This window comes from Salarias fasciatus, chromosome 3 (assembly GCF_902148845.1).
Source record: "Salarias fasciatus chromosome 3, fSalaFa1.1, whole genome shotgun sequence".
Taxonomy (NCBI): Eukaryota; Metazoa; Chordata; class Actinopteri; order Blenniiformes; family Blenniidae; genus Salarias; species Salarias fasciatus.
In genome coordinates this window covers 14,959,061-14,980,959 of record NC_043747.1, presented here as the reverse complement: position 1 = coordinate 14,980,959, position 21,899 = coordinate 14,959,061, and the positions used below count along the sequence as shown (strand labels likewise).

Here is a 21,899-nt window from a genome sequence, read left to right as displayed (position 1 = left end):
AAATGTGACTTTCTACGCTGAGACAATCATCTAAAGTCAGATTTTCATACTCTGGGATTGAGCAGCTCAAGAAAATGGCTGTTTTTTTTTCCCTCTGTGTCTCTTGTGAATTCTATTTCTGGAGGGATTATGTGGAAAATATTCAAGGGGAGTTTTGGTTGGATTTGGGTGACATTTGAGAACCATACAATTCTGTTCACGTTAATCCGCGTGGTGTGCTCAGTTGTTTGTGCCATCCATGGGAGTGTGTGGAGGGGAACGTGATCCGTCACACTTTTTTTTGCACGGGCAGGATCGTCATTCTCACATACGCACACGCACAGACAGCGAGTGCGGTGTTTGTGTGTGAGTCTGCCGCGTTTGAGTGTAATCCGAAGGAGCCATACAATTAGCATCCATTTATATCTCCCTGTACCAACCTCGCCCTGCCTCTGTGCCTCTCATCTGGTGGTTATTTTGGGAAATGGAGGCGTATGCACTCCCACACTGTCTCCAAACCACCACTCAGTATGAGTATCCCCATGTGTGTGTGTGACTTTTTTTTCCTCTTTTTTTTTTTCCCAAGCAAAATGCAGCAGTGTTTTTAAGCAGCTCCTGAAATGTTTCTTTCATTTCAATGCCAGACCTCTGCCTGTCTGCTGCCACCGCAGCTGCACTCGCTGTGCTTTAATATGTTTCCCCTCGCTACAGAGCGAGGATCAGGAGTTGCTGAACTAACATGTTGTAGCTCGTGACACTGCAGGCGATGAATTATTTGAAATAGGGGAAAGAAAGGTGGCAATAAAAAAAGTAGAATCTTATTTCCTGTAAAGATAAATTATACACATCCAAGTGGCACAGAGGACACTGATGATAGATAAAGCATCAATAGTGAAGGCAAACAGAGATTTAAGAGTGTCTGGGAGCGGAGAGAGGAAAGTGAAGAAACAGGAGAGCTGGAAAAAATGGCAATGAACATGACAGTTTAAATAAAGGCACATGTGGACAGAGACTGGAGCACAGAAAGGACGAACATAACCTACATCAGAGTGAGTTCTCTCCTGTAACCCGCTCTTTCCACTACAGCTCTTTCATCATGGCTCTCAGTACATGCTCATTATACGCAGACCGCTCCCTCGCTGTATAACTAAGTCTCTCTGTGATCACAGGGCTGACATACAGCAGCTTTCTAATTTGATCCACCCCACCCTTGTGTAACTTGCTGGTATTACAGCTGGGCTTTTCTTTAACCAAACTTTGGCTTAAAAAAAAGTCTTCTGATTTTTCTCTGTCCAGTTGGTATGTTCCAAAAGAAGAAGAAGAAGAAGAAGAAGAAAAAAACAGACCCAGTTATTGAACTCTTTCTCAGAGTGAGTGTGACTGATCATGTACTTTTGAAACTGTTGAAATGGTGAAATGTCCTAAATATATGAAATCATTTTACCATTCCTCTAAAACTCCCAGTAAGAAAGAAACTGAGCAAAAATTCCCAAAATGTGCTCACATAATTAACCTCTGACTTGCCTCCCCTGGGTTTCCTTCTCTTCCTCCTTTATCCTCTCAAAGTAGCTAGTTTAACTTTTTAATATGACCCCTCCTCATGGAGTTGTTTCCTTGTGGTATGGGTGGGTTCAGAAAGCGATGACAGATGTGGACATGGCTGGTCGGAGACATTTCTGTGCTCCATATGCGATGTGTGTTCACCTGGCTGCCATCATAATGTAGCGGGAATGCATAACTGTTGATTTTCCCTAGAAAAAAAGCCACAATGATTGAAAAAAAACAAATAAAAAGATGTGTTCCCTGTGTTCATAGTTGAAATATAAACACATTTTGTAAAAAAAATAAAAGAAAATCCTGGCAGAAAAACAAACACTGTTAACTGTGATTATTAAATTCTTGCTCATTTATGATCTGTGCACAAAAATAATTGGCTTTTTTAATTTTCCACATCAAATTACCTCCCTTTAGTTTCCCTATGAAAGACTCTGATGCAAAAACGCAGCTTTGAAGCAGCTTCAGCTTCTGCTTGGGCGAGCTGGTCTGTGTAAAATGGATTTTAATTGACTGCTGGAAATGCCTCTTTGCTGTGAAGTGTTTTCTTTTTCAGTGGAAATATGTAAATGCACAGTCATCAAACATCGCTCAGACATCAATTCATGAAGCCTTTAACATCTGGCACGTACTACTTGTTTATCGCCACAAAAACTACTGGGTTTCATTTCATAAAACATAGATGTTTTTGCTGTAATAGCTAAATTATTTCAACATGTTAACTTAAAAAGAAAAGCTGTTTTTTATATTACTCTCTATGTCATGCTGTGTCCTGATGTGAGTTTGTTTTATATTTGGTGTCTCTCTTCTTTACATTGCAGCTGTCATAATTATGATGACCACTAGATGGCCTCCATTAATCCAACCTTCTGATTCCAGTGGCTTCGTCCATCTCCTGTCATCATGTCAGATTTTGCTAAAAGAAGGCAATTTTCCCCAATTTTCCCCCACAATTAGATAAGCCGCTGACATTTAAGTTACTCTGCACGGTGCCTGAGTTTTTCCTCCACTTCTCCAACACGAGGAGCCGGTAATCCATCCTCCTTAAAGATTACATTTGTTTTGTCTTGACAGTGATGAGAGGCGGGGAATTGGACGGAAAGGCAGAACATGGACCAAAACAAACCACGTTTTCAGCTCAGATGAAAGAATGAGGCGTCCACATTAGTAAATGCATCTTTCTCCCCCCGCCTGATATTTTCTTCTCTCCGTTCCACCAACTCACCCAACATTTTCCCTTTCACTCTTTCATTTCCCTCCTACCTCCACTGCTTCTTTCTCCTCTGTGTTGATTTCTCCCTGCTTTCTCCTCCCATTTATCATTGCTGTATGTCATTTTCTCACTGCCCCCCCCCCCCCTTTCCTTCCCTGCATCCTTTCCTTGCAGTTTCAGTTCTGCCTCCCCTCTCATTTCCTTTCACCCCGATCCTTTCATTCCTTTTTGAATCTGGGTTGCTTACTGAACTAGTTCAGGAGCTTGCTTGCTGATGGCATCATTGCCCCTGTTTAATTGATGCTGTTTGATAGAAACAAGCTGCTTATTGAGCTCAGTCAGGTGGCAGCACAATCTCAAGAGCCCAACCGGAAAGAGGAACAAGTCAAAAATCACGAGGTAAGTAAGACTGTCTTCAGGAGGCTATTCCAAATGTGGACTTTTAATTTATAAAGAGCCGTGAGAGTCTTTAAAGCTACCCAGTGGTCCAATCCATTAGTATTTACACTTCTCACTCTCACTCTGTGAACTCCCATCTTTCCTGATTTTACTCTTAGTTCAGTCTGAGTTGGCGAAGTGCTGCTGAAAGTGTGTGGAGGTTCGCAGCACAATCACAGATACAAAAAGCACTGAATGCTAATGAGAACTTCCACCGACTGCTGGCTGCAGCAAGCCCCAGTCAGCAGAACAGAAATGAGATGAGTTACTGCGACATTAGCATAACAATACAAACGTGCATAAAAATAATAAAATGTAGGTTGTGATAGATGGACGTCATTACGGACGAATGGATTGGAACTCGTCTGCCAACAGACCAACCAGTTTCTCTGAGACTACTGGATATTGTACAAACTACAAACACAGATGGATACATGTCAGATATTCAACAGCAACACCGGTTTCGATGTAGTACAATGGATAAGTGTGTGTGCGTATGTGTGTGTGTGTGTGTGTGTGTGTGTGTGTGTGTGTGTGTGTGTGTGTGGTGATGTGAATCACAGGGAAAGGTCAGTATTGCTTGCGGGTGGAAGAAACAGAGGAGACAGAAGTGATGAATTGCACTTTGAAACCATTTCCCTTGCACCACCCCAGGTTAGATCGGACTGTGCAGACGTTTGTATGAAGCACAGCTTTCAAAAAAAAAAAAAAAAAAAAAAATGCAGGTTCAAGCACACGTGTATGTGAAGGGGTGACGGTTTCCAAGAGTTATGCACATTCGGCATTGCAGAGAAAATTTCCAGTTCAAAAAAGTTCCCAAATAAATAAAATTGTATATAATAACGTGTGTCAAGCTGAATTTTTGCCTATCCTAGCTATTTCTACACTTTACAAAATTAAAAACAGAAGGGCTGCACTAAAAACCAAGCTGCACAACTAAAGAGATTACACAATCCGTCACATTAGAATAACAGGTTCCTGATTCTGTGGTAATAATTTAACATAGCGAGGGTATCCCAGTTATAACAGCTTTATTTATTCTTTTTAAATGGGATAAGCAGCATATAACCCCCTCACCCTCTTTGGTCCATTTATACTGTCAGGAGTCGTAGAAAATGGAAATGAGTGGAGGAAGCCTTTTCGAACATTAAGAAAAAAAAATCGATGTTTTCATTTGTTTCCCTATAAACAATTGCACCTGTAATGTTTATGATTTTGTTACTGAGCTCATTTGCATTCATTACATTCAGTTATAAAACTTGTGCTTTGTCAACTTCCAATTAAAATCCAATTATTTCCTCATGATCAAAATTCATGATGTTATTGTGCACAATTTTTATTCCAGCAGAGAATCCGAAATGATCGCTGAATGAGTTCATGTAAGTTTTTCCACTGTGCAATAAATTAACTGCAAGTGGTGGATTTCAAACAAAGATTTGTCTGGAGCTCCTGTTTCAGACAGCTCAGATCGAGAGCTTATTTTCATTTCTAATCGACTGTAAAGAATGAAATCTTTCATAGATGTGTCTCTGGGAAAAGTCTTTTCTGGTCAAATAAAGGAAAACATATCAGTACTGTACTTTAGTTATGTGTACCTATTGTTACTTGTTATACATAATTCAGCTCAAATTATATTTTGGTCCAGGGTGGGGTTGTCAAAGTTCCACGTCTCTGTTCTGCAGTATGTTCTTGCACTCAGTCTCTCCCCCATGACCTTGTTTCACTTGCAGTAACTTCTCAGTTTTAATTTTTAAGAGCGCAATTACGCAACAGGAAGAAACAGCAGTGGTTCAGAAGAAGCTGAAATGCATTTACAGGGACAAAAATCTTCCACGATGTCTGTGACGACGATGACTGATTATGAGGAAGCACTTTCAGATGGCGCTTCCCCGGCTACTGCCGGCACAACAAAATACAAATCACGGTGAATTGTGGCAGGAGGAGATATGCTCTCGCTTAGTGTGTCTGCCACGGATCCGACTGATTCCTGCTTCCTGATTAATCAGCAGCTCCGTTTCAGCGCAGATCGATACCCCGGCTGCCTGACCTAGGTGGTCCATAGCTCATGTGAAGCCCCGGTGTGTTTACGACATGCCCGTTTGACTTCTGTCTGAATGTGTGTGTGTGTGTGGGCAGTTGGAGACAGCCGTTATTGGAACAGGATCGAACTGAATCGAAGAGAACGCGCAGTACATGAGAGAGCGTTGTTCCATACACACGTATGAGCAGAAGCCACATTTTCACTCAGCAATCAGGCTTTATTGTGATGGATGGGACGCGGAGCCGCCGCAGCGACAGATGCTTTGAAGCGCTGGCGCGGCTGTTAGCTGTGTGGTAATCTGGAGCAGACAGACGTGAATTAACCAGTGTTCGAGGGGAGCGAGTGTGATCCATTCGCATGGTTTCATGTATTCTCGACATGACCGTCGCTGTGTGTGCAATCGCAACAAGGCGAGAATGTATGATTCTGCATATTTCAGCAGACACAAGAGAGGATCGATGTAGCGGGGCCCCTCTTTTTATGCTTTCAAATTATCAAGGCTCATTTGCTCGCGGTCCTCCTCGTCATCACCCAGTTCAGTTTCACGGCTCCCCTATGGACCATACCCAGCGTGACTTACAATTGCTTCGGCGGCCTGACACAATGAGTATGAGGCCGTTCATGAATAATCAGCTGCCAACAACGCTTCATAAGGCTGGAGATGAGACACAATGGCTATATTAGAAGGCTGCTGTGTAATCACGTCCGATGTTTGAGCTGTCTTGTGCAAGCTCGTGAGGGGAATTTGAAATGGACGGCAACGAGTTTGGCATCTATTCCGCTGAATTTAGTGGTACAGATTCCAGTTGTTTGTTTTCAGAAGCGCATCACTGTCTGTCTTCGTCTTCTGATTTTATGAAGAATGTTTTCATGAAGAAAAATGGCTAACAGGGTCAATAGTTCAGCTTTTTTTTTAATTTGAGGAAGTTCTCTGAACTGCATTCTTCGGTTTTCTGTATGCGAGCAGGATGCCGTAGTTTGGAACATATGTCGAGTGTGTGAATACCATCCAGGAACAAGTGTGCCGCACTGGTGGGAACATCTATAAGCTCAGATCTGCTATAGAGGGAACGGAGCGCAGCGTAAGAGGTGGCCAAATCGGCGCGAAAAAGACCTGGCCCAGCCTTTAACAGGCTTTTTCAGCCGTGCCAAGAGCCTGTGCAACACACAGCAGAGTGCAACATATATTGTTTATCCCAGAGAGTCAATGAAAAAGCAGCAGGGATATTTATCTCCACTGAGAAATGAAGTGCAGGTGTCACAATCTGCAGCCTTTGGACCAAAGAAAAGCCTAATTTCATACTTTATTAAATCTTTATTTTCCTTTTGTGATCCGGTAACTTGATTTGAGACTTTATTTGCCTTTAATCTGTCACCTTGGCAGCAACTGTTAAATTGGACTGACCTTGGCTAATTAAAGGTGGGCATTTCTGAGGTTTTTTTTTTCTGTATTGGAAATGTGACAGTTCTTTTTTCTTTTCTCTCTCTCCAGGAAGAGGTTGTGAAACACTGATACGCAATATGGGAAGGAAAAGGCAGTTCTGACTATGAATCTGCCCTGGAGGTTAATAGTAACCCCTCCCAATTTAATATTCTGTGTAATGCACTGATTTGCACAGCCAAATTATTTCTTGTTATTTTCATCAGAATCCACACAAATAAAGACCGATTTCCACACAACAAACAGAAACATAATAAATGTCTTACAGGTCTGTGATCCTCAAGCTGAAGAACTAACCTAAATATTTCATGAAAAGCAGCAATTATCCTTCAGGCTGACACTGTTCACACATGCTGCTTTCAAAGACCCCTCTGCACTTCGGTGCAGCCGCTGCTCTTCCTTATAATACAGTGGCAAAACAGAGGGAGCCGTTTAGCCTCTCATTGCCATAGAAACGGGGCAGAAATGGCGCTCTCTCTGAGGATGTTGTGGTTGTTTGGCAATATAGTAGTGAGGCAGGTACAAACACACCGAGAGGTGAAAGTGGGGGGAGGGCTAATTGGCACTGAATCCGTAATGTTATGATGCTGAGCAGAGGCAGGAAGAGATACGCTGCTGTCAGAGATCGAGAAATAACAGATGGTGGAATCACTGTAATCCAAAGAAATAATAATAATAATGCAAGCTGGGATCTGGAACACCAACAGTGAAATTACAGATTTTAAATCAGCTTCTTCATTTGGACTTTTTCCATAGGTGACAATCAGTTCATTTAAGTTCCGTCACCGGGGTAAGTGCAGATCAGTGATGTATCACTATTACACCCCAATCAATAAGACACTCCCTGCAGCAGTGGGCGCATCGGCATTTCCAATTGGTTGATATGAATCGTGTCAGCGCTTCAGTTTGCGGCCATTAATCAATGACTGGTAGCATTCAGCTTTGAAGCAAATGACGATATATGAGTCTAATGAGGTGTTTGTGCTTTTTGAACGACTTTTAATGGTCGCCTGCACCAACATTTTTGTTGTTTGTTGTACAATAGGAATGATGCATAGCGTGCTATTAGCAATAAACAAGATCATTTGCATTAAATAAGGAGCATCGTGGTTTTTGATAAACAAAAACAATTACTGATTGCATCTTTTAATGAGTGCATTTAAGGAACAGTATTATCAGTATGCAGCAGCAGCCAGTATGGAATCTAAACCAGCTATACGTATGAATGAGCGTGGTCGTTTCACTGTCTGTGTTTGGCCTGTGATGGCCTGGCGGCCGGCCCAGGTTGTCTTTTGCTCAATATCAGCTTGGATTGTCCCCCGGCTTCCTGTGACCCCGGATAAAGGCGGCATGGAAGATGAACGGATGATTAGTCCATTGAAAACAAAGCATCTGTGTGTGAGCAGCAGCATGCAACTGTTGGGCCCGTTGCTGCTTAAACTGTTTCACTTCTGCAAACAGAGTTAGCAGAAAAATGCGGCCGCTCATGAGGTAATTATTAGGAGAGTGCTTTCTCCTCACTGCAGCAATGATTTGAGTACGAGCATTGAAAAAAAAAAATTGCATGCTTCTCTTGCCTATACTCCAGCTTCCTTTTCACGTCAGCTACTATGCTGTGTTTTCGAGAAACAGTGAAAATCGCATCAAGCATGCAGAAATAGTGGCAGGAGTCGCCGCTCATGGATTGAAAGCTACGTTGTTTATGACTGGGGCTGTTTTTTAAGGAGGTGTCAATCAGCTCAGCCTTCAGCGGAGAGGCTTCTATTGTGACGAGAGATGCGATCACAAACACAATCAGATGATCAGAAAATTAGACTCTTTCATCTGATTTAGTAGTTATCGTGAAAACAGCTGTAACGCGCGAAAGGCCATAACGACCCAAACCAAAACATGGAGAAAATATCAGTTTACTCTTTGTTTTAAGGTATTTGCACTGAAATGCTCAAAAGTTTTCTGTCAGACTATATACTTACTTTTACCTGTGCTGGATTATAAATGTGTTTTTGGCGCACAGAGTGAGGAAACAGATGCTGTTGCTGTTCTCTAAATGTAAATACAGAACTGGAAATGCATGAATGCTTGATAGGATTTGTGGTTTTGGTAGCAAAGACTGTGGCAGAACTGAAAAGCTGCCAAAAAAAAAGAGGGCATGAAAGAGACTGAGCTTTTTGGTCTGTAATGATTCTTAGAGGGAAACTTTTCCCATTTTCAAACCCAGATTGCTGTCCTCTTCATTAGCGGAGCCCTTAAATATTAGATGTGCCACCATTCACAGAAGCCCCGGCTCTGCCCGCTTCTCCTCCGCTCGGTAGATGTCAGAGAAACGTGTGTGTGTGTGTGTGTGTGGGCGTGGTGGCGGACATGGTCGCATCTGCATGTTTGCATATATTTTATACACACGTTGGCACGTCGGTGTGGATGTTCAGAAACAAATGCGCTTGTTTGTCCAGCTATGCACAGTCGTGGTTATGGAGTAGATTGAAATACAATTTGACACGAGTGCTTGTGTGCGTGTGTGTGTGTGTGTGTATGACGTTCCCTTGGGGTGTGAATTAGCTTGCGGTGTAAGGGCAATGCTTCACGCTGAGACAGAACTCTGATCAACTGTGCCGAAAAGACGGATAGTGTAAAACTGCTCCCCACTCTCATTATTTACAGCGACTCCTGCGCCCCCATCCCGGTCCCCGTCCACCTCCTCTTCCCTTTCTCTCCCGCATTCATCTCTCACCTCCTGGCGAGATCTCGTCGGAGGCTGTCCTTTGGATCCTCGTCTCTAAAGAGGTGAGAGAAAGCGGAGCTCATCACTCTCCACCTGCCATGTGGGTTTTTTTTTTTTTCATTCACAGTCAGATATTACAGATAAACGATAAAACAGGCTTTTATGTTTTCTTTGCAAGCAGCATGCATTATAAGTATTGCCACCATTCTGAGGTCAAGGCTCAGAGATGGAAATGTATGACTGAGGTGAAAGAAAAAGGTTCAGATTACTTTATTTATACTCTTAGATATGCGTTTTGCAATGAGATTATCTCATCTAAAGAACACATGAACGACATAATGAAAGTACCCAGAGCCCGAAAGAAAAGACACAGCACATGTAAACACCTTAGACTGATCTGAAAATCACAACAAATTGATAATAGCTTGCAATAAGCTCTAATAAAATCGGTGATCAAAGTAACTGAAACAAAGTGCAGGCTTGCTATATATGACAGTCTCATCCCTCCTCCCATCCTCTACACTGCTTCATCTTTACTTTAATCTCAGACGAAGTGAGCTGCTCGCACCGAAAAGTCCCCAAGTGGACTCAGATGTTGTTGTTGTTGTTAAGCGGGAGCACTCTTATAATCACCATCACTGAAATCACTAAGCCATTTGAGTTTTCCCCCTAAAATCAATCACTCCACTGCAAAAATTGATTTCACATTTTTTTGCAGTTACTTTGGGGATGTGTTGGATGAATGCTGTAAGGATGAATGGAAAAGAAAGCAAGTGGCTATGCAGGATGTTGAGATTAATCGCTTTGCACTCCAAATCAGTTCCTCAGTTTGATTTTTCTCTCGTCACTTCACCTGCTGATGGGTCAGCTGCTCCAGTGAAAGATTAGATGACGAGAAAACAGTTTAGACTGGATTAACCTGGGTTCTTCTTTTTGATAAAGATTTCTTACACGTCAACATTTTGGAGGGTTCCTTACATCAGTAGACAAATAAAGTATCGATCATTTTCACAGTGATTGGACTGCAGGTAATATAGCAGGAAATCTGATTTTGGATTCAATATGTCAACATAAGCAAGGAATTTGAGGTTGAACTTGACTGTGGTCGGATTTTGATCCTCAGTTCATCTTTTTTTTCCCCACTCTTGCTGCTGCTCAGCTCTCCATTTCTCTTTTCAACCTCCCCTCCTTGCTGTGGCCAGTAGTACTTATCGGTGCCTGGATGATGCTGCTGATGCTGCTGGGAGTGCACGCTCCTCCTTTGGCTCCCATTCACCCTGTGCAGGCCTCCATCGCACGCACGCACACACACACACACACACACACACACACACACACACACACACACACACACACACACACACACACAATAATAGCCACTGTCAAGTTCTGTGTCTTATATCCCTCCACTCCTGCTCACATCAGCTCATCCTCCCTCAGCTCAATCTATTCCTCTTTCTTTCCTTCCAAAGACAGTCGGAGAGGGAGAGAGAGAGACAGACAGACAGAGAGAGAGAGAGAGAGAGAGAGAGAGAGAGAGAGAGAGAGAGAGAGAGAGAGAGAGAGAGAGAGAGAGAGAGAGAGAGAGCGAGAGAGCGCACGGCTGAAGTGCGCTTGCTCCGTGGCCGCCGCTGCTTCAGAGGAGGAGAGGCTTTTTATTCGGCTGCTGAATGAAGGAGCGAACGGAGGGAAGGATGAACGGATAGAGGGACCAGGCAGTGAGTCAATGAACGGACGCAGACCCGAGCTGTCTCCACGCTGCCGACCCGGTGAGCGCACATCACAGCCATTGATGCTTTTCATTGTTGCGAAGAATATGCGTTTATTGTAATTGTTTATTTGCGCACGTGAGCGGCGCCTGTGCTTGAGAAGATACAGTGGGTGTGTGGAAGTAGTGTAGAGGCACGTAACGCAACGCACGAGGCGCGATCACTCCGTTCAGCCACGTTGATTGCAGCGGGCGGTGTAATTTGCGCATATCGGTGCGTCCGTGCGTAAAATGAGGAACAGGAAAAATAGACACACACACACACACACTCTTGTTGGGCTGTAATCTGAAGAGGAGCCCGGGAGACAGACCAACCCATGACACTGAAGTGCCCTGCTTGACCGAGAGGGTCTCTGCCGCTCAGGTGTGTGCGCCACAGCGCAGCGCTGCGCGTCCAATTAGGGAACAGTCTCCTCCGAGGAGCAGCCGGCTCGTGCGTAAGCCGGCGGATCGAGCGAGGATCTCTCAGCTGGAGCTGGAGGGAGGCGAGAATGAGGGACTTGGCTGGAAAGCCGCTGTGACATTTCCCCGAAACCAACAGGGGTTGTAATCCCGACGGCGTTAAACGAGTTGCTGGTGCCCTGCGTCCCGGCAGCGGCGCGGAGGGACTGCACGCGGGGTCAGAGTGCACGGACTGCAGCCTTTAAAACACACTGTGCATGAACTCTCTGGGGGAACAGCACGGCGGATGGATGCCACGCCACATAAAACTGGACTGCTGTGATGCTGCTGCTCTTGGTTTTTGGAGTGATGATGATGATGGTACTTCCACGATAACAGCTGGACTGGTGATGAAGATAAGATGAAGTTGCCAGTAATATTGATAATGATGATGATGGTGGTTGCAGTTTAATGGTCGTAGCGGAGCAAATGGCAGCAGGGTGATGATGAGGGTGTCGAGGATCCCTTTTTTTTCCAGCAGTGTTGAATTATTAACCCAAAAATATGTTCTTCTCTCAATAATTCAAAGGTCCAAGCTGTTGGAAAAAAAGATGTAGGCTATAAATTAATTTGCATATCTCTCTTTTTCCACTGCTCATCTACAACAATAGGTCATTTGGTTAAGCTGCTTTTATGCGACCTGGCAGGAATCTACTGAGTCGCTGTGGCTCTGGGCTTTTGGAAAATTTGAAGTTTTAGCATATAAAGCTGTATTCAGGAGCATAAAATAGATCAGAGATGTATTCTGCCAATCACAGAGCGCACGTTTGACTTAAAGTTTAGTGATTTGCTGCATAGGTCATGATTCAAGAACATGTTATATGGTTGAATTTTAGCAAAAGGTTAAAAAAAAAAAAGACTGTCCATCCAGGATATTTGTACACTCAACCACGCTGAACACAGAATGTGCAAAATAACTGTAAATGACTTCAACTCCAGGGAAAAACATGTCAGGAAGGAAAAACACATGCATTTATTCATTTTTTTTGTCAACAGCCAAATCCGGCAAATGTCAATATTGACAGTGATTCAGTCGGACTGTCACATTCACTTTTGTGTACACTTTATGAGCACACAAATTGTGCTTCCGTCTTACCTGCTTAGTCTGTGTGTGTTTTCGCTGCCGCCAAAAATACTCAAGACTTTCTCTCGCCGTCTTTCCCCGTCTGTGCCTTCCTTTCCTGTATCTGTATCCCCAACTAATCCATTAATGACTTAAACAACGTACCTGCTTCCTCGCTGCACAGGGTGGTAACCCACATCTTGGCCTCTATTCTTATCCATGTTAATCTGATTATGTGCGTCGCTGGCACCGGCCTCTGGTTACCTGTGTTGTTACCAGTTAGTGAATCCAGGGAATCGGCTTCTTTCAGCATGGTGTGTCTGAGAGGGACAGGAAGGTCCCTATTTTCACAATCCTCTTCTCTCGTGCCTACCTCTGTTTATGTGTGTGTGTGTGTGTGTTTGCCACATGCTGGTAGTCGAGCCAGTGGGAGGCTGTTGTTTCCGCCCCGGTGACGAATGCCACGCGTTGTGAACGATGTGGCAGATGAAGACGATGTTGACAAATGACTCTTGTTCAAATCATTCACCCCATTATGTTTTATGGCTCCAATGAATAAAACAGTCTGTGATGGCAGTCCATTATTGATTCCAAAAACCCCCCAAAAAATTAATACAAGTCACCTGAATGGACAGTAATTAGTCTGCATTTACTACCAGATACCTGGCAGAAGTCACTTTGTGTTTCTCTTTGCTCAGTGATCATTGTCAGATTGAATTAGTTCACATGATAAAGAGTAATAAACCTACAGGAAAAATACTGCAAACACACAATGTAAGACATCTCAGGACCTCTAGTGGCCATTGTAGGTATTGCAGCAGCAATGTAGAGATGTAAAAGAGGAAACAGGGCCTAAACTCCTGTTGTGTAAAATCTACAGCAAAGATGTAACACTTATTTTAGTTCAGGTACCTCATATGTCTCCATTTTATCTCACTTGGGCCAGAATGATAACATAATGACAAAACATCCAGTTTCTCTGCCTTTGTTTCAGTGTAAAGTAGCATCGGTACTTATTGTAAAGGCTCACATTTAATGTAATTTTCATAAAACTGTGATAAACAACCTGAAGTGTCTATTTAAAACCGCTCATTCTGAAATCCTCTTTGTCACAGCGATTCTTCTGGGACTCATGCCGGAAAAAGCCTGTAGCTTCTCATGTTGCACGGTTTATGCATAATTTGGTGTTTTCACAACCTCGGCTTCACACTGTGGATTCAAGACTCAGTCACTTGCAGAAGCTTGTAGCTTTTCCCCGCAGCATCTTGCGAGGCTGTTTTCCTCTGGATCTCCATGTCTGCTTATCAGAGTGGAATTTTTTCAGAATTTATTTTTTTAATTGAAACGTCCAGATTATTCCAATATAGCATTTATTAGTAATGTAAATGTGTTTTGCAGTTTGGCTATTTGGTTTCTTGTCAGTTTTAAATTTTAGGCTTATGTAATTATATTATAAATACTTTTTCATTCAATTGATATCACACACTATTCTACTCATGAAATACCTTCTGTTTTTAATGCGTCTCCAAGCAGAGACCTTTAAACTTCGAGTTTCCAAACAAGTCTACCAAACACCTTTTCATCACGCTTAATATCCTAAAAAATGTCGTATTTAATATTTCAAAATTTCCACTCGATCTCCATCATTTGTTTAGGTTGCTGTTTGAATCAGAATAATTCCTGGAGGCATTTTAATCTCACCGTCGCCCAACAGTCAGCCGCCCCCGGAGGTTTAAAGCACGGCCTCCTGCCCGCAGGTTGATTAATTAAGTCACTATGACAATAGAAAGTGAAGACAGAGATATATCCAGGTGTTAATCTTTTCTCTGACTGTGACACAAAGTCTATTGGCCGACCCTGTTTTTCTTTCTTTGTTTATATTGCGGTGGCTGACATTCGCAAAAGCGCCGATTGTCTGAAGGCGCCGACCTCACACCACATCGCACAGTGACGCCTCGACACTCGCTGGACTGACGTGCCGAGAGTGAAGGCCGGAGAGTGGAGACCATGCCATTAACCCAAAGTCTATCAAACTCAAAGCTCAGCAGCACATTTGTTGAAACCGTTTGCCAAAATATGAGTTCTGGCAAAAAGTTTCGGGAATAGTTAAAACTATACTCAACCTGTTTTAATGACTGCAGGTGAAAATTCAAAATCTGATTATTGCTCCTCAGCCAAGCATCAAAGGAAGCACATTGCAAAAAAAATCAATAATCATTTACACAGAGGGTTGAAGAAAATAGGATTCAGATATATTCTGAGTGAAACGCCTCTTTAAGTTTAAAAAAAAACCTATAAAGGTGAGTAGCACCAATCTTGCGTCACCTTAACGTCCCTCGCAACAGGTCGTCTGATCTCACCACATCGCCCGTTCCGCACAGCGTCTGATCGCTCTCTAAGCATTCCCCCTGGGATTCATTTGACACCATTATTGCCGGACGGCGTGTCGCGCAGACTGGCCAGCGGTGTCAGATGTAGCGGCGGCGCTCTCGCTCGCACGGCCGACTGACTCGGCCCTCGCGCCCGTGTACTCCGCTCGGTCCTTCACGGGGGAAAGTGACTAATGGCGATCTGAGCTGTTGATAGCTACAGACGCTGAATGCTGCGTGCGGCGATCTTATCGGCCCTCGGGTCGACCAAATCAAGCTTCCCGATTGGAGAGAGTAGAGAAGGTACAGTCTTGCAGTGTGACTCTTGTTTTCGACAGCAGTTATATCACTTGTGGGTATATTTATTGTTTCATTTGCCGCACACCGTATGATGCATTCTGTGGGACGTTGCAAACATATTAAATGGAGATTGGAGTTACTTTTTCTGGATAACAAAGACATAAAGACTTTCTGCTGCTGACACCCGCCTAGACTGAGACAATCATAAAGCTGCAGGTTTGCATGCAAAAAGATGGAAGTGATCCTGTAATAAATCTGCTTTTATTATCCTGTTGGTTTTTTTTTTTTTGTTTTTTTTTGCCTTTGCTTAGTTTTGTGAAGTCTCGCTTGGTTGTACTTGCCCCCACAGGTAAGAAGCAAATGTTGTTACCGTTGTTTTTAGATGCATGACTTTTCTCCAACACTCATTAATCAAATGTAGAACAATCCATTTTGGATGAGGCAGAAACAATGCCTTCATCAAGAGGATTTTAACAATCAGCATTTACGCTCGGTAATGAAATGTGGCTCATTTGTTTTTCGGCTGCATTTTGGCAGTAAGGTGTGGTCTAAAAGAGATGGTGGCCTAGTGGTTAGTCCTCACAGCATGGATTTCCCAGGTTGCACTGGGGCTAAACTCAGAAGCATGCATACAATTGTGATTGATGACTCCAGGTGGCCCTGCGGTGCGTGTGCATGATCGCCTGTCTCTCTGTGTTTACCCGCTGATGGTCTGGTGCTCTATCCAGGGTGTAGATCCAGCTCAGACCTGCTGCAGCCTCACGACACCCTAAGCTGGTTACCCCGGTGTAGAAGATGGATGATTATAGTCAATTGTCTGTTGTTCTGTTGAATACTCTCCTCTCTGGCCACCTGAACACATTTCCATCTAAATTTATTATAAGAACTGGTAATTGATATGTTCTCTAGTGCTCAATTCATTTTCTCCATTGTCTGTTTTTGTAGCTGCTGTAACCACTAGAGGGCGTCCTCCGCTTTTCGAATATTAGCAATGGTTTGAAGAAATGTAAAACAAGATGTGTTAGAGAAGGACAGTCCTTCTGTACTCACTGGTGAAGTGAAGCTGTTGCAGCAAAACTCTGAGTCTGTGCCGTTTCTAATGAATCACAGATTTGTTTCCCCCCCCCTCATTCTGATTCCTTATTTGCATTAGAACGACTAATTTTAGCCCGGTAATGTAGGATTTTAGTTGCCAGTCATGCATAATTGCCCGTGCATGACTCTCATGCAGAATTAGTCACGAAGGTCCGCTTAGCAGAGCCCCTCGCCCAGGTTATCTCATCGATCGTGAAGGATTAGCAATGGAGTCACATGACCGCTGCCTCACTCAGCTTGTGCTCTTAAGTCTTTGAGTCTTCAAAGTAATAGTCATGATTATCCAGTTCAGAATGACAGGGATTTCTGAAATGGGCAAAAAACCTGCAATCACAAGGAAAAAAAAAAAAAAAGAAGCCCATAAAGATAATTTACAAACAGACATGAATACGCTGGATGGCGCCGTCATCACTGTCGTGCCACCAGATGATGTTTAAAGATGAGCCGGGCATTGATATGCAGAGAGGTTCACCCTGCTGCTGCTAAGAATAGACAACACCAAGGTGGAGGGGAGCCGTTTGTTTCATGACTACACTTAACATCACACACACACACAGAATATGTGACACTGTCTGTGAGCCTGTCTCTTGACGTGTGGTTGTTGGTGGTGATCCACGGGGGCAGCCTGTCCTGGAGAAGTTGTTATTGTTGTCTGCAGTGTTGTTATTGCCTCAAATTACGTTTCAGGGATGGCTTGATGCTTAGCAGCATGAAACTGCGCTAAGTGGAGAAAAGTGTTTGAGATTTCTGAAAGATAGAAGAGGAGACGCAGAGGAGAGAACAGTCCTGCTGCTGTCCTTCCATCAGCGTCTGTGCCAGACTGGATTCAGTGCAATCTGTTTTGTTTTGTTTTTTTAATCATGAATGGGACGAAAGAAAGACGTGAAATGCACAATCGCAGACTTTTCCAGCCAACTGTGAACATGTTCAGCGATGAAGAACACACTGACCTTTACAGTCCATTCTGCCCTCGGCCAGATTTTAGAACTTCAGCATGATAAACAAACCCAAATTCACCACAGCTGATGCCAAAATAAACAACCCTCGGTTCTGCGGTTAAGGAAATCAAATTAGTCCCCCCATCCACAATTAAGAGGGAGATTTTTTAAAACTGTCACACTAAGTTGAAACCCAACAGTCTCATCAAATGTGTGTAAAAGCAGCAGAACTGAGCCACGTCCATTTCACTCACAGCGTCGCATGGCAGTCTCTTCGTTTCGGCGGTTTGAGAGCTTTGGAGAGTGGCGCTCACCACGCTCCGTGACCTTCTCAAAATGGTGGCGATGGGTTGCGTTTTAATCACAGCTGAGGCTCAGGTGGAAAGGGTCTGAGCTGTGTTTGAATGAATAGATTTCATGAGAGACCAACTGCAGCATGCAGACTTTGAAAGAGGGTAGAGTAAAAAGAAGAGCGCAGTGAACCACTCTGGTAGTTTTGCAAACGTAGAATTATATCCTAGTGGGGTTATTTTTCTGCTCTCGATGCGCCCTGTCATTTTTCCTGCCTTCCCTCGCCATCCTGTTTGGACTGTGCTCCCTTTTGTGCCTGTCGTCCATTTCATATCATCTTTAAGTTTTAAACGTTATTTCATTTCTTAGCCTGGACGCTTTAAAGGAACATTCCCAGAAATTTTTCTGTGCTTGAGTCTGCTGCTGTAGAAAGTCTAATGCGTTTTTAGATAAAATCTCACACGCTTTAGTCCTGTTACACTTCTGGTTTTGTACTCTTGCTTATTTTGTAAGCCGTTCTGTGTGGGGGATATTCACTCGCTGAGAGGTGAGAGTGTGAACTGCGACATCAAACAATGATTTAGAGTCACCAATTAACTTCAAACGTATGTTTCTGGAGCATGAAATCAAACCGATGCGTGGCCTCAAGCCCAACCTATCCCGCTATTAAGTCTGAGTGTAAAGAATTTAACAGATTAGGAATGTATCTACCCACCTGATGGAAGAAACTCTGTCCTTCTGGTTTTATTAGAAGCTGAATTTCATTGTACCAAACAACCACTGCTCTGATTCACTCGTCCATCTTTCAAGAGCTGCTCATTAACTCCAGAGTGAAACAGATCATTAGGTCTGAACTCTTTGATCAAGATTCTGGATAGTTTCCGAGATAACTTCTAACAATTGGTTAAAAATATTGCTCAATGAGAGTTTGGTTCTTATATCGTTGCTATGAAATGTGAAGAAAGTTCCAGGAGATCAGTCGGTAAGCCTGTAGTGATTTCTCACAGAACAACCATTTATGTTATTTTATTCCTATAAGCTCCCAAAATAAACTAATAAAGTAACTTTGCACTCTCTGTTTTCTCTGTGAAGTTTGTGGCAGCTGCTGATTGGTGGCCGTTCTCACTGACTGTGACAGTCATAACCACATCTCTCTCATTCAAGTAGCAATTTGGCCCACTGCTAATATGAAAATATTGATCGACGCGACTTTAAAAATTCTGCTGTTCTCTGTGAGAAGTGAGATCTAATTCCAGAAAGTAGCGATTCCTCAAGCACAGACAACCTTTGACCTTAACAGTGTAGAACTGCGATGGGAAACCCATACAGAGAAATGATGAAGCCTCCAGCGCTGCTGGATGATTTATTTTGATAGCTGAAGATGAACTGTTACTTTTTTTTCCTTCCCTCCCCCTCTTTTTATTCCTGTTTTGCTCTCACTTTCATTTCCCTCCTGATTTCTTGCTCATTTACACTTGTTCCCACATCTTTTCGCTGGTTGCCTCCTCTCCCGTCGTTCCACTCGTCAGAGCCGCTCCTCCCTTTCTCTTTCGTTATCTTCTCAGATCCCCCCTCAAATCCCCCATCTCTGAGCCTCCTCACCTCCTGCCCTCCTCCATCCTCTGTCTGTCGCTCCACTCCAGGGTTGTTTACTGCTTTTACCCCCCCTGCTTCATCACTCTTCGCTCTTTCCTCTTTGTCCAATTTCCACCGTCACTCCAATATGTCCTTATTACTGTCTCTTCCTGCTCGGCTGAACATCCCTTGAATCAGTTGCGATTTTGTTTCACCCTGCCCTTTAAACCCTTTATCTTCACTTGTAGTGTTTCCTAATATTTCACATTTTTTTCTCGTCATTGCAGCAGTTTTATTTCTCTCTCTACCCCCCTCCTCTTTTTTTCCTCCTTCAATTCATTTGTGTGTAATCTGTCACAGCAGTATAAAACCCAAACCTGGATTACATAATCTGATAAGAGGCTGCACACACACACACACACACACACACACACACACACTAGCTGCCTGGCCTTGTTGCATGCATGACTTGAAACTGGTTCTGCATGCAGTGAGTGTGTTTGAGAGGCGGTCGGTTCACGGGTGCATGCAGATGTGATTGTGAAGTCTTGCTAGTGTTAGCGCTACTTGACCAGGTGGCTGTGTGTGTGTGTGTGTGTGTGTGTGTGCGTGCATGTGTGTGTGAAGGTTAGAAGGGCTGTCATGACCAGTGATTTTCTCGCTGGATTAAAGAAAGGCTGAGAATCAAAAGTAAAGAAGAGACAGTGAGGAGAGGAGTATGGAATAAAAAGAAGCAGGAATAGACTACAGCCGCTTCCAGCCACGGCCGGCTGGCATACAGGCACCTCTTTTTGTCTGTATTAACTTGAAAAACTTTTTTTTTTTCCATCTTTCTCCAGCACCGCAGCACTTGATGTCAAAGATTAACTTTTCATGGTGCTGGGTGAAGTTTCGCGTCCTTAAAGTCCCCCGGTCAGACTTCAGTGTCCAGTTTCTAAAGGGCAGGAGTGTCAGTGTGAAACCGATGTGAAGCTCTTTTTTTTTTCAGTTCTCTTAAAATAATGGGTTCCCTTGAAAAGCACATTTGGAAGCGTGTTCCCTTCACCTGTGTTCTTTTCACACACTTCTATTCTCGGTGTTGCCGTGAAGGTTCGGTCATGCGGCGGGAAAACGGCGAGCTAATGAAGCCGTCGCTTCGTTTTAAGTTCATTAGTTTCACCGCAGCGCTGTCGCTCTCATTTCCTGAACACAAACAAATCAAACGCCGTCGTGTTATCCATCTGCTCTGTTATCAAACTGCACTGCTTCTTGGCGTTGCTCACAGATACACACATACACACACACTCACGGGCGCCTGCACAGTGTGGCACACCTCCTTTTTGGCATTCGTTCCAAGAAGCCGTAATTTTTCATCACCACGGGGGTATTTACTTTTGGAATTAAAGAAATGGAGGGGAAAGAAAAGCCGGAGAGTTGCCAACTCTTTATGAACATGGCCGAGCGTGAAGCCGGAGGACTTGTGGAGCTCGCTTGTTTCGTAGCTGGAGGGGAGCAGCGACTACAGAAGAGGCACGATTAAAAAAAATATATATATTGTAAAGGGAATTAAAGGGGTGGGGAAAGAACGATAGAAGATGATGATTATCTGTCTCTTTGTGCCTGCTTGGTTTGACGGCCTGTCCACAGAGATGGATGGACGGCTGTCGGTGACGCTAGACGCTCATCTGTATTGCAATCCACTCAGTTTGACCCGGGCTCCATAGAGGAACTGAGAAAGTCGCACTTCCTCCAGGTCGCTTGTTTTCTCGACGTTCCGGTTTGAGTCACTGCCCGCCGTTCGCGTCCGTGCACGAGGGCGGGGGTGTGTGCCAGGCCAGTAAACACAGAGCTTCGCCTCGCAGCTCAGCTTGTCCTCCACCGCTGTAAATAATCCACCGCTGGCTTGTGGCTCGTCCCAGCTTACCGCGCTTTTATTTTTGTTTCACCTCAAAGCAACTTCCAAACGAAATTGATGGTTGTGATTTTTTGAGTTCACAAAATGCATGTTTTACTATATGCTGCACAAAACCTGATATGTATCCTTGAGTGCTGCATTAGTACCAACCACCCAACCATGTCTTACGTAACATATTTTAATGTACGCGAACAGCATTTTCTGCAGTAAGAGCACATCGACTGTTCAAAAATTATAGTCTCATAATTTTTTAAAAAGCGCCGTGCAGGACTGAATGGGCTTCATGTAGGATGAGGACATTCTATGCATACAGTATATCCCCATGAAACTCTGTTTTCCTAGTCGCTGGCATTGTCCATTGCTTTTACTAAAGAAACTGCGCTTTCATGCACCAGTTGGCTCGACTAAATCCCCATTTTGCAAAAGCTTTATAAAGTGATTCTTGTAGTGTTTGTAGTCACACTCGGACACGACTTGAGCTGAAAGTCTCAAATGCCTGTGACATAAAGATGCGTGGACGGTTTGTTATGAAGTGCAAAGGTTTCCAGGTAGAGCTCAAGTGTGTGTTTGTGTTTGTGTGTGTGTATTTCTATTAGATTGACAGAGTTTTCCATGTTGATGTGATGACTTTAAGTTGTGAACTCTGGTCCAAGTGCATGTGTGTGTGTTTGTGTGTGTGTGTGTGTGTGTCATCAGGGGCCCGCAGCATAAAAAGAACACTTAAATGAACACTCCACACTGTGCATGTGCGTGTGTGTGCATGCATTTGTCTGTGTGTTT

At 43.6% G+C, this 21,899-nt stretch overlaps 1 protein-coding gene across 1 annotated transcript in view; it reads left to right on the top strand.

The window, feature by feature from the left end:
* The first annotated feature begins 10,986 nt into the window (after window positions 1-10,986).
* Window positions 10,987-21,899, top strand: part of slc8a4b (solute carrier family 8 member 4b) — an 80,170-nt gene continuing 69,257 nt past the window's right edge. The window contains exon 1 of the mRNA XM_030119487.1: window positions 10,987-11,154. The gene's annotated coding sequence lies outside the window, so the exon portion shown is untranslated. The remainder of the gene's footprint in view (window positions 11,155-21,899) is intronic.